The sequence below is a fragment of the Rhipicephalus microplus genome, unplaced genomic scaffold (genome assembly GCF_043290135.1).
Source record: "Rhipicephalus microplus isolate Deutch F79 unplaced genomic scaffold, USDA_Rmic scaffold_264, whole genome shotgun sequence".
Lineage (NCBI taxonomy): Eukaryota > Metazoa > Arthropoda > Arachnida > Ixodida > Ixodidae > Rhipicephalus > Rhipicephalus microplus.
In genome coordinates, this window is record NW_027464835.1 from 187,501 (window position 1) to 202,500 (window position 15,000).

General features: G+C 62.3%; 2 non-coding genes across 2 annotated transcripts; both read right to left on the reverse strand.

Moving 5' to 3' along the window:
* Positions 1 to 206: 206 nt before the first annotated feature.
* Positions 207 to 359, reverse strand: LOC142792924 (5.8S ribosomal RNA). Its single transcript, XR_012891305.1, has one exon. It is a non-coding gene; the product is annotated as a 5.8S ribosomal RNA (ribosomal RNA).
* A 1,719-nt stretch (positions 360 to 2,078) lies between these two features.
* LOC142792934 (small subunit ribosomal RNA) lies at positions 2,079 to 3,893 on the reverse strand. Its single transcript, XR_012891314.1, has one exon. It is a non-coding gene; the product is annotated as a small subunit ribosomal RNA (ribosomal RNA).
* Positions 3,894 to 15,000: the final 11,107 nt, after the last annotated feature.

Genomic DNA, 15,000 nt, shown 5'->3' on the forward strand with positions numbered 1-15,000 from the left:
CAACGAGGTGCCACATCCTCAATGCAGTCGGTCGCCCCCGTTTCGGTTGGGCTCTGGCACGACGGTCGCCACCGTCTCGCCCTTGAGTGGCCGCTGTTGGCGCTCGCTGTGAGGTGTTCAGCGTGCTGTCCGTGTTGCCGACGCGGTCAAAACGAGTCGACGGCTCACGTTCCCTTGTGCGCCGAAGGCTCTCTTGATATGTGATCCGACCCTCAGACAGACGAAGCCAAGGGAAGACCCAAGGCCGCAATGTGCGTTCAAAGAATCAGTGCTCAGTGTGTCCTGCAATTCACACCAAGTCTCGCAGCTGGCTGCGTTCTTCATCGACCCGAGAACCGAGTGATCCACCGCTTAGAGTCGTGAAAAAGTGTTTGTTCAATTCCGTACAGTCAAAACCAAACGTTTCTGGCACTCGGCCAAACAGTGGCCAAGAAGGGCGCTTTTCAGCGCACGCTTGGACTCCAAAACTCTGCCGCGCCTTTTTCGGCTGCCGCAAATCGAGCAAACGGTGTGTTTCGGACGGCGTTTCGCTTTCGCTACTTGCGAGTGCTTTCGTGGTCCACCCCTCTATAAATACTCGGGAGGCGTCGAAGCCGGTTCTCCAAGCCGGACCCGTAGGTATCGTTGTGTGCTCGCTCTCATTGGCCCGCCTAACCAGAAAATGCCTGCGGTACACCCATTTGGATAAGAGTGCACGCAGATGCGGGCCTCGACGGCTACACATTTCCTCGGGCGGCCGCCTCCCGGCCTCCGTGGAGCGCGGGATGCACGGTCCCATCGACAAGCCTCTCCCGTTTTTACCGTGGCGTCGCGGTTCACCACGGCAGGCGGGTCGGTCTCCTCCGCATAAAAAGGGGGACCCCCGCTTTTTGTTCCACGAAATCGCACAAGCTTTTTTCGCATCCACGGTTTGCCACCGCACACCAAAATGCCGATCCGGCTGCCTACTTTAGCCAACAGGTGGAGCCAGGCGCGCCGTACTTGCGCGGCACTTCCCACGTCCACCGAAGTCGGTGCCAAGGACCACTTTCGGCGCCGGAGCCGCGTACGAGCCTACTCGAGGCGGAAGAACGAAGCCAGCAAGGGCCTGGCCGCAAGTGCGTTCAATTGTCGGGACGTCCAAGTCCCTCGTTCTTCCGTGCTTCCTCTTTCGGCAAGTCGTTGCGGCACCTTCCCAAAGCGCGCAGACCCGCTAATCGCGACGAGCGCGACGTGGCCGTGCCGCCTTTCCCTCGGCAGCAAGCAAAACGCCTGGCAACGTCGACGCTCCCCTAACCGCGATCTCGCACCGTGTTTCGTGTGGCGAATTCAAAAGCCGGCCGGCGCTGCTGCAACCATTACGGTCGGTACGCATACGCCGCGGAGGGCGGGACGGTCATCGGAGCGTGCGGTTCCTCCATCGAGTACTGCGCACCTCGGCCGTCGCATCGCCGTGCCATGACCGGCCGCGCGTCAACGCGAACCGGTGCCAGCGAGATCCCTCGCCTGCAAGAACCGACCGGCAGCCTCCGTCACCCGAGGACGCGGAGGCGCTTGCCGCGGACGGCGGGACGGTATGCACTGGTGCACAGCGGACCCGTCACATCGCCAGTTCCTTGACCGACCGCCGACGCTTGTGCCGTTCCTCTCGTACTTGGCAGTCGCCGCGCGATTGTCGGGTCTCGTTCTTGCACGCTCGAACGGTCGGGAGGGCACTCGGCTGGCGTTTCGGGAACGCGCAGCCTCGCCTTCTACCGACGTAACCACGACTCGCCGTTCGCGCTCCGCCGCTCCTGTTTACAGTACTAGGCGGTCCCGCAGCGGTCGGGTCGCGCATTTCGAGCGCTTCGAGCCACGGTGCAGTGGCGGGTCGAAAGCCGACCTATGAGTGCGTTGCGCCGTTTGTACCCGCGTCCGCCACCTGGCCGACCGTCCAAGGTCGCGGTGTTGGCGTCCGCTGGGCGCAACAATTTGTCACGGGGTGCCGCTCCACATTCAGGCAGCCCCGTGGGGAAAAGCCGACCCCGCGTCCAAACGGGGTCAGCGGCAGAAAGTGTCGGGCGCAGACGCAGCTGAGGCGCTCACCCTTCACAATCCGTTAATGATCCTTCCGCAGGTTCACCTACGGAAACCTTGTTACGACTTTTACTTCCTCTAAATGATCAAGTTTGGTCATCTTTCCAACAGACCGGCGCAACCGAAAGGCCGCGCCGGACATCGGTCCGAAGACCTCACTAAATCATTCAATCGGTAGTAGCGACGGGCGGTGTGTACAAAGGGCAGGGACGTAATCAACGCGAGCTTATGACTCGCGCTTACTGGGAATTCCTCGTTCAAGGGGAACAATTGCAAGCCCCTATCCCAATCACGAAAGAAGTTCCACGGGTTACCCAGTCTTTTCAGACAGGGATAAAGACACGCTGCTTCCTTCAGTGTAGCGCGCGTGCGGCCCCGGACATCTAAGGGCATCACAGACCTGTTATTGCTCTGTTTCGTGCGGCTAGGAGCCGCTTGTCCCTCTAAGAAGGTTGTAAGGTGCTGGGAACCCCGCACCTATTTAATAGGCTAGAGTCTCGTTCGTTATCGGAATTAACCAGACAAATCGCTCCACCAACTAAGAACGGCCATGCACCACCATCCACCGAATCAAGAAAGAGCTCTCAATCTGTCAATCCTCCCAGTGTCCGGGCCGGGTAAGTTTTCCCGTGTTGAGTCAAATTAAGCCGCAGGCTCCACTCCTGGTGGTGCCCTTCCGTCAATTCCTTTAAGTTTCAGCTTTGCAACCATACTTCCCCCGGAACCCAAATACTTTGGTTTCCCGGAAGCTGCCCGCCGAGTCATTTGAGTAACTCAGGCGGATCGCTGGTTGGCATCGTTTATGGTCAGAACTAGGGCGGTATCTGATCGCCTTCGAACCTCTGACTTTCGTTCTTGATCAATGAAAACATTCTTGGCAAATGCTTTCGCAGTAGTTCGTCTTGCGACGGTCCAAGAATTTCACCTCTAGCGCCGCAATACGAATGCCCCCGTCCGTCCCTCTTAATCATTACCTCGTATTCCAAAAACCAACAGAACAGAAACGAGGTCTTGTTCTATTATTCCATGCAAGTTTATTCAGGCGACTCGCCTGCGTTGAGCACTCTAATTTTTTCAAAGTAAAAGCACCGGCCATCTCGAGGCACACAATGAAGTGCACCAAGAAAGAACCGGCATGATGTTCAGTCCGAGCCGTCGCATCGGGTAGATGCACTACTCGTCTGGAACTGAGATCCAACTACGAGCTTTTTAACCGCAGCAGCTTTAGTATACGCTATTGGAGCTGGAATTACCGCGGCTGCTGGCACCAGACTTGCCCTCCAATTGATCCTCGTTAAAGGATTTAGAGTGTACTCATTTCAATTACGGGGCCTCAAAAGAGTCCCGTATTGTTATTTTTCGTCACTACCTCCCCGTGCCGGGAGTGGGTAATTTGCGCGCCTGCTGCCTTCCTTGGATGTGGTAGCCGTTTCTCAGGCTCCCTCTCCGGAATCGAACCCTGATTCTCCGTTACCCGTAACAACCATGGTAAGCAAGTAACCTACCATCGAAAGTTGATAAGGCAGACACTTGAAAGAAACGTCGCCGGCTCGTGGCCATGCGATCAGCACAAAGTTATCCAGAGTCACCACACAATACGGGCCGAAACCCGATCGATCTTGGTCTAATAAAAGCACCCGTTACCCAAAGGGCTCCAGGCTCACTGCATGTATTAGCTCTAGAATTGCCACAGTTATCCAAGTAGGAAGAAACGATCTAAGGAACCATAACTGATTTAATGAGCCATTCGCGGTTTCGCCTTATTTCGGCATGTACTTAGACATGCATGGCTTAATCTTTGAGACAAGCATATGATTACTGGCAGGATCAACCAGGTAATCGTTCGACTGCGCGTCCGTCCTCGCCTTCGGCGGGCCGGACGCAGTCTGTGTGCGGCGGAGGCCACCTTCAGGCGCCCCAACACGCTTATTTTGCACTCCGAGATGACGGCGTTCGAGCTCGCTACGGCACAACCTTCCCGAAAGACGAGTGGGAGCCGTGCGGCAAGAAGCACGTTCATGCTCGCTCTTTTTCGTTGCATCGACTCGGTCGCGCCGTGCGGGTTGCCCAAGCCCGCTGCACTGTCGGTGGACCGGCCGGAACTAGCAACGGAGCCGAGACTGCAAAGCCGCCAGACGACGGGTCACGCCCGCGTCTTCGGCGCTTTCGCATCTGAATCGCCCGAGGACGACACGGAACACACCTCGATATCGTGGTAAAACGGCACCGTCCGACAACCAGCCCCTAACGCATCAAGCGGATGAGGCTGCAGACGACTGCCGTGGATTCCCCTGGAGCAGACCCGAGGACACGCTTGACGAGGCCGAAGCCCGCCGCATATCAGACACCCGGTCGCTTTCGCGTACGCCGCTCACGAGAACCCCCACATAATAGCAGCGATAAGTACCCAGACCTCCTTGGGCACTAATACGAGCGTACTCGAGAAAATTTCACCGCGGGTGTGCCCCGAAACGTGTGGCACGTTGAGCGTGCCACAAGTCTACGTCGCTCTCAAACCCGCCGAGGTCGTAGAATTTGCGACCCTACTCACGAAATTCCCACCGAGGATACGGCCGCAAACGTACCGCACCTTGGGTAGGCCACGAGTTTGTGCAACACTACGCTGACGGCACAGCACCGAGGTCGTGCGCGCACGCACGGGAAAATTCCGCCGCGGTTTCTGCCGAAAACGTGAGGCACCACGACTCTCCGCAAGTTCGCGTCGACTGCGAAAGACCGAAGTCGTGAACGACGTGTCCGCTACTCGCCGCCGACACGCTGGACACCAAACGTACAACGACTCGACGGCGTCGTAGAGGCCCACGACGCGGTTTTCCTTAACGACGTCTCGGCGTGGCACCGACAGGTTAGAACGGCCGACCAACGTTCCCTGTCCGCCGTTCGGCTCAGTCGAAGGGCTCGGCGACTTCGGCAACGCTGCGAAGCCGCACGGTGACGCACGCCATGTCCCCATTTTTTTTTTTTTTTCTTTCTGCGTCTGCCGGGGTGCCCCTATAATAGCAGCGATAAGCACCCAGACCGCCGTGGGTCGCTCGCCCCGGCTGACGTGGTTTTTCGTACTCCTGCGGCGGTCGCCGTCAAGCACGTCCAAATACGCTACTTTCGTGGGCGCATTCACGCTCTTTCGCTTCGCCGGAGTGCCAGCACTCACTCTGCCAAAAACGGCGAACATCCGAGCGGCGGTTCCCACTTTTGCGTCGGCGTCGCAAACCCCGCCCCGGCAGACGAGGTTTGCCGTACTCGTGCGACGGTGGCCGGCGGGCACGTCGAAAGACGCCGATATCGTGCGCGAATTGGCGCACCTTGGCTTCACCGGAGTGCCGCCACTGACTCCTCCAAAAACGGCGAAGATCCGAGCGGCGCTTCCCACTTTCGCATCGGCGTCCCGAACTCCGCCCCGGCTGACGCGGTTTACCGTACTCGTGCGACGGTCGCCGGCGAGCACGTGGAAAGACGCCGATATCGTGCCCGAATCGGCTCCGTTCGGCTTCGCCGGAGTGCCAGCACTGGCTCGGCGAAAGACGACGAACATCCGAGCGACGGTTCTCACTATTGCGTACGCGTCGCAAACCCCGCCCCGGCAGACGCACTTTGCCGTACTCGTGCGACGGTCGCCGGCGAGCACGTAGAAAGACGCCGATATCGTGCCGGAATCGGCCCCGTTTGGCTTCGCCGGAGTGCCAGCACTCACTCGGCCACAAACGGCGAACATCCGAGCGGCGGTTCCCACTTAGCCGTCGGCGTCCCGAACTCCGCCCCGGCAGACGCGGTTGCCGAGCTCGTGCGACTAGCGACCGCGAAGCCGTCTCGCGACGCCGCTTTCGTGCGCGGCTCCCACTGCGACCTGGGTCACCCGAGGTCGACGAGCAAGAAAGAATGTCGAAAAAAAATTTTTTTTTTTTTGCGTCTGCCGGGGTGCCCCTATAATAGCAGCGATAAGCACCCAGACCGCCATGGGTCGCTCGCCCCGGCTGACGTGGTTTTTCGTTTTCCTGCGGTGGTCGTCGTCAAGCACGTCCAAACACGCCACTTTCGTGGGCGCATTCGCGCTCTTTCGCTTCGCCGGAGTGCCAGCACTCACTCTGCCAAAAACGGCGAACATCCTAGTGGCGGTTCCCACTTTTGCGTCGGCGTCGCCAACCCCGCCCCGGCATACGCGGTTTGCCGTACTCGTGCGGCGGTGGCCGGCGGGCACGTCGAAAGACACCGATATCGTGCGCGAGTCGATGCTTCTTGGTCTCGCAGGAGGGCCGCCACTCACTCCTGCAAAAACGGCGAAGATCCGAGCGGCGCTTCCCACTTTTTCGTCGGCATCGCAAACCTCGCCCCGGCAGACGCGCTTTGCCGTACTCGTGCGACGGTCGCCGGCGAGCACGTCGAAATACGCCGATATCGTGCCCGAATCGGCCCCGTTTCGCTTCGCCGGAGTGCCAGCACTCACTCGGCCAAAAACGGCGAACATCCGAGCAGCGGTACCCACTTAGCCGTCGGCATCCCGAACTCCGCGCCGGCTGACGCGGTTGCCGAGCTCGTGCGACTAGCGACCGCGAACGCGTCTCGCGACGCCGCTTTCGTGCGCGGCTCCCATTGCGACCTGGGTTACCCGAGCTCGACCAGCAAAAAAGAAGGTCGAAAAAAAATTTTTTTTTTCTGCGTCTGCCGGGGTGCCCCTATAATAGCAGCGATAAGCACCCAGACCGCCGTGGGTCGCTCGCCCCGGCTGACGTGGTTTTTCGTACTCCTGCAGCGGTCGCCGTCAAGCACGTCCAAATACGCCACTTTCGTGGGCGCTTTCGCGCTCTTTCGCGTCGCCGGTGTGCCAGCACTCACTCTGCCAAAAACGGCGAACATCCTAGTGGCGGTTCCCACTTTTGCGTCGGCGTCGCCAACCCCGCCCCGGCATACGCGGTTTGCCGTACTCGTGCGGCGGTGGCCGGCGGGCACGTCGAAAGACACCGATATCGTGCGCGAGTCGATGCTTCTTGGTCTCGCAGGAGGGCCGCCACTCACTCCTGCAAAAACGGCGAAGATCCGAGCGGCGCTTCCCACTTTTTCGTCGGCATCGCAAACCTCGCCCCGGCAGACGCGCTTTGCCGTACTCGTGCGACGGTCGCCGGCGAGCACGTCGAAATACGCCGATATCGTGCCCGAATCGGCCCCGTTTCGCTTCGCCGGAGTGCCAGCACTCACTCGGCCAAAAACGGCGAACATCCGAGCAGCGGTACCCACTTAGCCGTCGGCATCCCGAACTCCGCGCCGGCTGACGCGGTTGCCGAGCTCGTGCGACTAGCGACCGCGAACGCGTCTCGCGACGCCGCTTTCGTGCGCGGCTCCCATTGCGACCTGGGTTACCCGAGCTCGACCAGCAAAAAAGAAGGTCGAAAAAAAATTTTTTTTTTCTGCGTCTGCCGGGGTGCCCCTATAATAGCAGCGATAAGCACCCAGACCGCCGTGGGTCGCTCGCCCCGGCTGACGTGGTTTTTCGTACTCCTGCAGCGGTCGCCGTCAAGCACGTCCAAATACGCCACTTTCGTGGGCGCTTTCGCGCTCTTTCGCGTCGCCGGTGTGCCAGCACTCACTCTGCCAAAAACGGCCAACATCCGAGCGGCGGTTCCCACTTTTGCGTCGGCGTCGTAAACCCCGCCCCGGCAGACGCGGTTTGCCCTACTCGTTCGACGGTCGCCGGCGAGCGCGTCGAAAGACGCCGATATCGTGCGCTAATTGGCGCTCCTTGGCTTCTCCGGAGTGCCGCCACTCACTCCTCCAAAAACGGCGAAGATCCGAGCGGCGTTCTCCACTTTCGCATCGGCGTCCCGAACTCCGCCCGGGCTGACGCGGTTTACCGTACTCGTGCGACGGTCGCCGCCGGGCACGTCGAAAGACGCCGATATCGTGCCGTAATCGGCCCCGTTTGGCTTCGCCCGAGTGCCAGCACTCACTCGGCCAAAAACGGCGAACATCCGAGCAGCGTTTCCCACTTTCGCATCGGCGTCCCGAAGCCCGCCCCGGCAGACGCGGTTTGCCCTACTCGAGCGACGGTCGCCGGCGATCACGTCGAAAGGCGCCGAATTCGTGCACGAATCGATGCTTCTTGGTCTCGCAGGAGGGCCGCCACTCACTCCTGCAAAAACGGCGAAGATCCGAGTTGCGCTTCCCACTTTTTCGTCGGCGTCCCGAACTACGCCCCGGCTGACGCGGTTTACCGTACTCGTGCGACGGTCGCCGGCGGGCACTTCAAAATACGCCGATTTCGTGGGCGCATTCACGCTGTTTCGCTTCCCCGGAGTGCCAACACTCACTCTGCCGAAAGCGGCGATCATCCGAGCGGCGGTTCCCACTTTTGCGTCGGCTTCGCAAACGGCGCCCCGGCAGACGCGCTCGTGCGACGTACTCGTGCGACGGTCGCCGGCGAGCACGTCGAAAGACGCCGATATCGTGCTCGAATCGACCCCGTTTCGCTTCGCCGGAGTGCTGCCAGTCACGGCGCAGAGAACGGCGAACAAGTGTTTTTTTTTTTTTTTCCTAGAATTTGTGTTATAGAAGGCACATTTGATATCGGACGATAATTTTCAACTTTATCACGCGCACCGATTTTCGTGTAGAGGTTTGCAAGTTTATGGGAATTTCTCCACTTGGAATAATGCGATTTAGTAGTACTACGAGAACTTCATGGATGTACTCAAGGGTACGGGGCAAGTCAGTTACGTCAACACCTGCAGATTTTTTACACTTCAAACTGAAAATTGTTGGTTGTGAGTCCTCGTGTGATATTAAAGGCCGATTCGCTAACACATAGAACAAAGAAAGAAAGGAAGAAAAAACGCCCGCGCTCGCTCAAGAAACCTGGGTTCGCAACAAGTGGCAACAACAAGCAACCGAGCGAGTGCGCCAAAACCCGTGGCGGCCGAACAAACGCGAAGTCCCAACCGCGTCAGCCGGGGCGGCACGGGACAGGAAAAATCACTTCAGCCGGGGCGGCGGGGCACCGAATAAACCTCGTCACCTCGTCGCAGGATAAAAGAGGAAACAAAAAGTCTAAACAGCGTCTGCTGGAGCGAATGCGTAATAAAACAACAACAACAACAAAAAAAAAACACCCGCGCTCAAGAAGTCTGCAATCCTCACAAAAGGCGACTGTGACCGAGCAGCGTCAGCCGGGGCCGTGCGGAAACGGAAAAACCGCGACTACCGGGGCGTCGAGGCACCGAAAAATCCACTTCAGCCGCGGCGAAAAAAAAAACAAAAAGAAAGACGGAGGGGGGGGGGGGGAACCACGTCTGCCGGGGCGAAGGAAAAAAAAAAACGCGTCTGCCGGGGCGAGCCCGGGTGCGGCACCACCGGGAAAACTGTGGCAAACAGACATGGCGATCGAGTGAGTGGGCCGCCAGCCAGGCTCAGCCAAAAAGTGCAAAGTCCGAACTGCGTCAGCCGGGGCGGCAAAAACCGCGTCAGCCGGGGCGGCGCAAAAAACCGCGTCTGCCGGGGCGGCACGAAACCGCGTCAGCCGGGGCGGGGCGAAAACTGCGTCAGCCGGGGCGAAAAGAAAAAAAAAAAACGCGTCTGCCGGGGCAAGCCCGGGTGCGGCACCACCGGGAAAACTGTGGCAAACAGACATGGCGATCGAGTGAGTGGGCCGCCAGCCAGGCACAGCCGAAAAGTGCAAAGTCCGAACCGTGTCAGCCGGGGCGACGCAAAAACCGCGTCAGCCGGGGCGGCGCGAAAACCGCGTCAGCCGGGGCGGCACGAAACCGCGTCAGCCGGGGCGGCGCAAAAACTGCGTCAGCCGGGGCGGCGCGAAAACCTCGTCAGCCGGGGCGAGCGAAAAGGGGGGGGGGAACCACGTCTGCCGGGGCGAAAGAAAAAAAAACGCGTCTGCCGGGGCGAGCCCGGGTGCGGCACCACCGGGAAGACTGTGGCAAACAGACATGGCGATCGAGTGAGTGGGCCGCCAGCCAGGCTCAGCCCAAAAAGTGCCAAGTCCGAACTGCGTCAGCCGGGGCGGCAAAAACCGCGTCAGCCGGGGCGGCGCGAAAACCGCGTCTGCCGGGGCGGCGCGAAAACTGCGTCTGCCGGGGCGAGCCCGGGTGCGGCACCACCGGGAAAACTGTGGCAAACAGACATGGCGATCGAGTGAGTGGGCCGCCAGCCAGGCACAGCCGAAAAGTGCTAAGTCCGAACTGCGTCTGCCGGGGCGGCACGAAACCGCGTCAGCCGGGGCGGCGCGAAAACCGCGTCTGCCGGGGCGGCACGAAACCGCGTCAGCCGGGGCGGCGCGAAAACTGCGTCAGCCGGGGCGAGCCCGGGTGCGGCACCACCGGGAAAACTGTGGCAAACAGACATGGCGATCGAGTGAGTGGGCCGCCAGCCAGGCACAGCCGAAAAGTGCTAAGTCCGAACTGCGTCTGCCGGGGCGGCACGAAACCGCGTCAGCCGGGGCGGCGCGAAAACCGCGTCTGCCGGGGCGGCACGAAACCGCGTCAGCCGGGGCGGCGCGAAAACTGCGTCAGCCGGGGCGAGCCCGGGTGCGGCACCACCGGGAAAACTGTGGCAAACAGACATGGCGATCGAGTGAGTGGGCCGCCAGCCAGGCACAGCCGAAAAGTGCTAAGTCCGAACTGCGTCAGCCGGGGCGGCAAAAACCGCGTCAGCCGGGGCGGCGCAAAAAACCGCGTCTGCCGGGGCGGCACGAAACCGCGTCAGCCGGGGCGGCGCGAAAACTGCGTCAGCCGGGGCGAAAGAAAAAAAAAAAAACGCGTCTGCCGGGGCGAGCCCGGGTGCGGCACCACCGGGAAAACTGTGGCAAACAGACATGGCGATCGAGTGAGTGGGCCGCCAGCCAGGCACAGCCGAAAAGTGCTAAGTCCGAACTGCGTCTGCCGGGGCGGCACGAAACCGCGTCAGCCGGGGCGGCGCGAAAACCGCGTCTGCCGGGGCGGCACGAAACCGCGTCAGCCGGGGCGGCGCGAAAACTGCGTCAGCCGGGGCGAGCCCGGGTGCGGCACCACCGGGAAAACTGTGGCAAACAGACATGGCGATCGAGTGAGTGGGCCGCCAGCCAGGCACAGCCGAAAAGTGCTAAGTCCGAACTGCGTCTGCCGGGGCGGCACGAAACCGCGTCAGCCGGGGCGGCGCGAAAACCGCGTCTGCCGGGGCGGCACGAAACCGCGTCAGCCGGGGCGGCGCGAAAACTGCGTCAGCCGGGGCGAGCCCGGGTGCGGCACCACCGGGAAAACTGTGGCAAACAGACATGGCGATCGAGTGAGTGGGCCGCCAGCCAGGCACAGCCGAAAAGTGCAAAGTCCGAACCGTGTCAGCCGGGGCGACGCAAAAACCGCGTCAGCCGGGGCGGCGCGAAAACCGCGTCAGCCGGGGCGGCACGAAACCGCGTCAGCCGGGGCGGCGCGAAAACTGCGTCAGCCGGGGCGGCGCGAAAACCTCGTCAGCCGGGGCGAGCGAAAAGGGGGGGGGGGGAACCACGTCTGCCGGGGCGAAAGAAAAAAAAAACGCGTCTGCCGGGGCGAGCCCGGGTGCGGCACCACCGGGAAGACTGTGGCAAACAGACATGGCGATCGAGTGAGTGGGCCGCCAGCCAGGCTCAGCCCAAAAAGTGCCAAGTCCGAACTGCGTCAGCCGGGGCGGCAAAAACCGCGTCAGCCGGGGCGGCGCGAAAACCGCGTCTGCCGGGGCGGCGCGAAAACTGCGTCAGCCGGGGCGAGCCCGGGTGCGGCACCACCGGGAAAACTGTGGCTAACAGACATGGCGATCGAGTGAGTGGGCCACCAGCCAGGCTCAGCCAAAAAGTGCCAAGTCCGAACTGCGTCAGCCGGGGCGGCAAAAACCGCGTCAGCCGGGGCGGTGCAAAAAAACCGCGTCTGCCGGGGCGGCACGAAACCGCGTCAGCCGGGGCGGCGCGAAAACTGCGTCAGCCGGGGCGAAAGAAAAAAAAAAACGCGTCTGCCGGGGCGAGCCCGGGTGCGGCACCACCGGGAAAACTGTGGCAAACAGACATGGCGATCGAGTGAGTGGGCCGCCAGCCAGGCACAGCCGAAAAGTGCTAAGTCCGAACTGCGTCTGCCGGGGCGGCACGAAACCGCGTCAGCCGGGGCGGCGCGAAAACCGCGTCTGCCGGGGCGGCACGAAACCGCGTCAGCCGGGGCGGCGCGAAAACTGCGTCAGCCGGGGCGAGCCCGGGTGCGGCACCACCGGGAAAACTGTGGCAAACAGACATGGCGATCGAGTGAGTGGGCCGCCAGCCAGGCACAGCCGAAAAGTGCTAAGTCCGAACTGCGTCTGCCGGGGCGGCACGAAACCGCGTCAGCCGGGGCGGCGCGAAAACCGCGTCTGCCGGGGCGGCACGAAACCGCGTCAGCCGGGGCGGCGCGAAAACTGCGTCAGCCGGGGCGAGCCCGGGTGCGGCACCACCGGGAAAACTGTGGCAAACAGACATGGCGATCGAGTGAGTGGGCCGCCAGCCAGGCACAGCCGAAAAGTGCTAAGTCCGAACTGCGTCAGCCGGGGCGGCAAAAACCGCGTCAGCCGGGGCGGCGCAAAAAACCGCGTCTGCCGGGGCGGCACGAAACCGCGTCAGCCGGGGCGGCGCGAAAACTGCGTCAGCCGGGGCGAAAGAAAAAAAAAACGCGTCTGCCGGGGCGAGCCCGGGTGCGGCACCACCGGGAAAACTGTGGCAAACAGACATGGCGATCGAGTGAGTGGGCCGCCAGCCAGGCACAGCCGAAAAGTGCTAAGTCCGAACTGCGTCTGCCGGGGCGGCACGAAACCGCGTCAGCCGGGGCGGCGCGAAAACCGCGTCTGCCGGGGCGGCACGAAACCGCGTCAGCCGGGGCGGCGCGAAAACTGCGTCAGCCGGGGCGAGCCCGGGTGCGGCACCACCGGGAAAACTGTGGCAAACAGACATGGCGATTGAGTGAGTGGGCCGCCAGCCAGGCACAGCCGAAAAGTGCTAAGTCCGAACTGCGTCTGCCGGGGCGGCACGAAACCGCGTCAGCCGGGGCGGCGCGAAAACCGCGTCTGCCGGGGCGGCACGAAACCGCGTCAGCCGGGGCGGCGCGAAAACTGCGTCAGCCGGGGCGAGCCCGGGTGCGGCACCACCGGGAAAACTGTGGCAAACAGACATGGCGATCGAGTGAGTGGGCCGCCAGCCAGGCACAGCCGAAAAGTGCTAAGTCCGAACTGCGTCTGCCGGGGCGGCACGAAACCGCGTCAGCCGGGGCGGCGCGAAAACCGCGTCTGCCGGGGCGGCACGAAACCGCGTCAGCCGGGGCGGCGCGAAAACTGCGTCAGCCGGGGCGAGCCCGGGTGCGGCACCACCGGGAAAACTGTGGCAAACAGACATGGCGATCGAGTGAGTGGGCCGCCAGCCAGGCACAGCCGAAAAGTGCTAAGTCCGAACTGCGTCTGCCGGGGCGGCACGAAACCGCGTCAGCCGGGGCGGCGCGAAAACCGCGTCTGCCGGGGCGGCACGAAACCGCGTCAGCCGGGGCGGCGCGAAAACTGCGTCAGCCGGGGCGAGCCCGGGTGCGGCACCACCGGGAAAACTGTGGCAAACAGACATGGCGATCGAGTGAGTGGGCCGCCAGCCAGGCACAGCCGAAAAGTGCTAAGTCCGAACTGCGTCAGCCGGGGCGGCAAAAACCGCGTCAGCCGGGGCGGCGCAAAAAACCGCGTCTGCCGGGGCGGCACGAAACCGCGTCAGCCGGGGCGGCGCGAAAACTGCGTCAGCCGGGGCGAAAGAAAAAAAAAAACGCGTCTGCCGGGGCGAGCCCGGGTGCGGCACCACCGGGAAAACTGTGGCAAACAGACATGGCGATCGAGTGAGTGGGCCGCCAGCCAGGCACAGCCGAAAAGTGCTAAGTCCGAACTGCGTCTGCCGGGGCGGCACGAAACCGCGTCAGCCGGGGCGGCGCGAAAACCGCGTCTGCCGGGGCGGCACGAAACCGCGTCAGCCGGGGCGGCGCGAAAACTGCGTCAGCCGGGGCGAGCCCGGGTGCGGCACCACCGGGAAAACTGTGGCAAACAGACATGGCGATTGAGTGAGTGGGCCGCCAGCCAGGCACAGCCGAAAAGTGCTAAGTCCGAACTGCGTCTGCCGGGGCGGCACGAAACCGCGTCAGCCGGGGCGGCGCGAAAACCGCGTCTGCCGGGGCGGCACGAAACCGCGTCAGCCGGGGCGGCGCGAAAACTGCGTCAGCCGGGGCGAGCCCGGGTGCGGCACCACCGGGAAAACTGTGGCAAACAGACATGGCGATCGAGTGAGTGGGCCGCCAGCCAGGCACAGCCGAAAAGTGCTAAGTCCGAACTGCGTCTGCCGGGGCGGCACGAAACCGCGTCAGCCGGGGCGGCGCGAAAACCGCGTCTGCCGGGGCGGCACGAAACCGCGTCAGCCGGGGCGGCGCGAAAACTGCGTCAGCCGGGGCGAGCCCGGGTGCGGCACCACCGGGAAAACTGTGGCAAACAGACATGGCGATCGAGTGAGTGGGCCGCCAGCCAGGCACAGCCGAAAAGTGCAAAGTCCGAACCGTGTCAGCCGGGGCGACGCAAAAACCGCGTCAGCCGGGGCGGCGCGAAAACCGCGTCTGCCGGGGCGGCACGAAACCGCGTCAGCCGGGGCGGCGCGAAAACTGCGTCAGCCGGGGCGAGCCCGGGTGCGGCACCACCGGGAAAACTGTGGCAAACAGACATGGCGATCGAGTGAGTGGGCCGCCAGCCAGGCACAGCCGAAAAGTGCTAAGTCCGAACTGCGTCAGCCGGGGCGGCAAAAACCGCGTCAGCCGGGGCGGCGCAAAAACCGCGTCTGCCGGGGCGAAATAAAAAAAAAAAACAAAGAAAAAAGCCCGCGCTTAATCAAAAGAAAACAAAGAAAAAAGCTTGCGCTTAATCAAAAGAAAACAAACAAAAAAAGTTCGC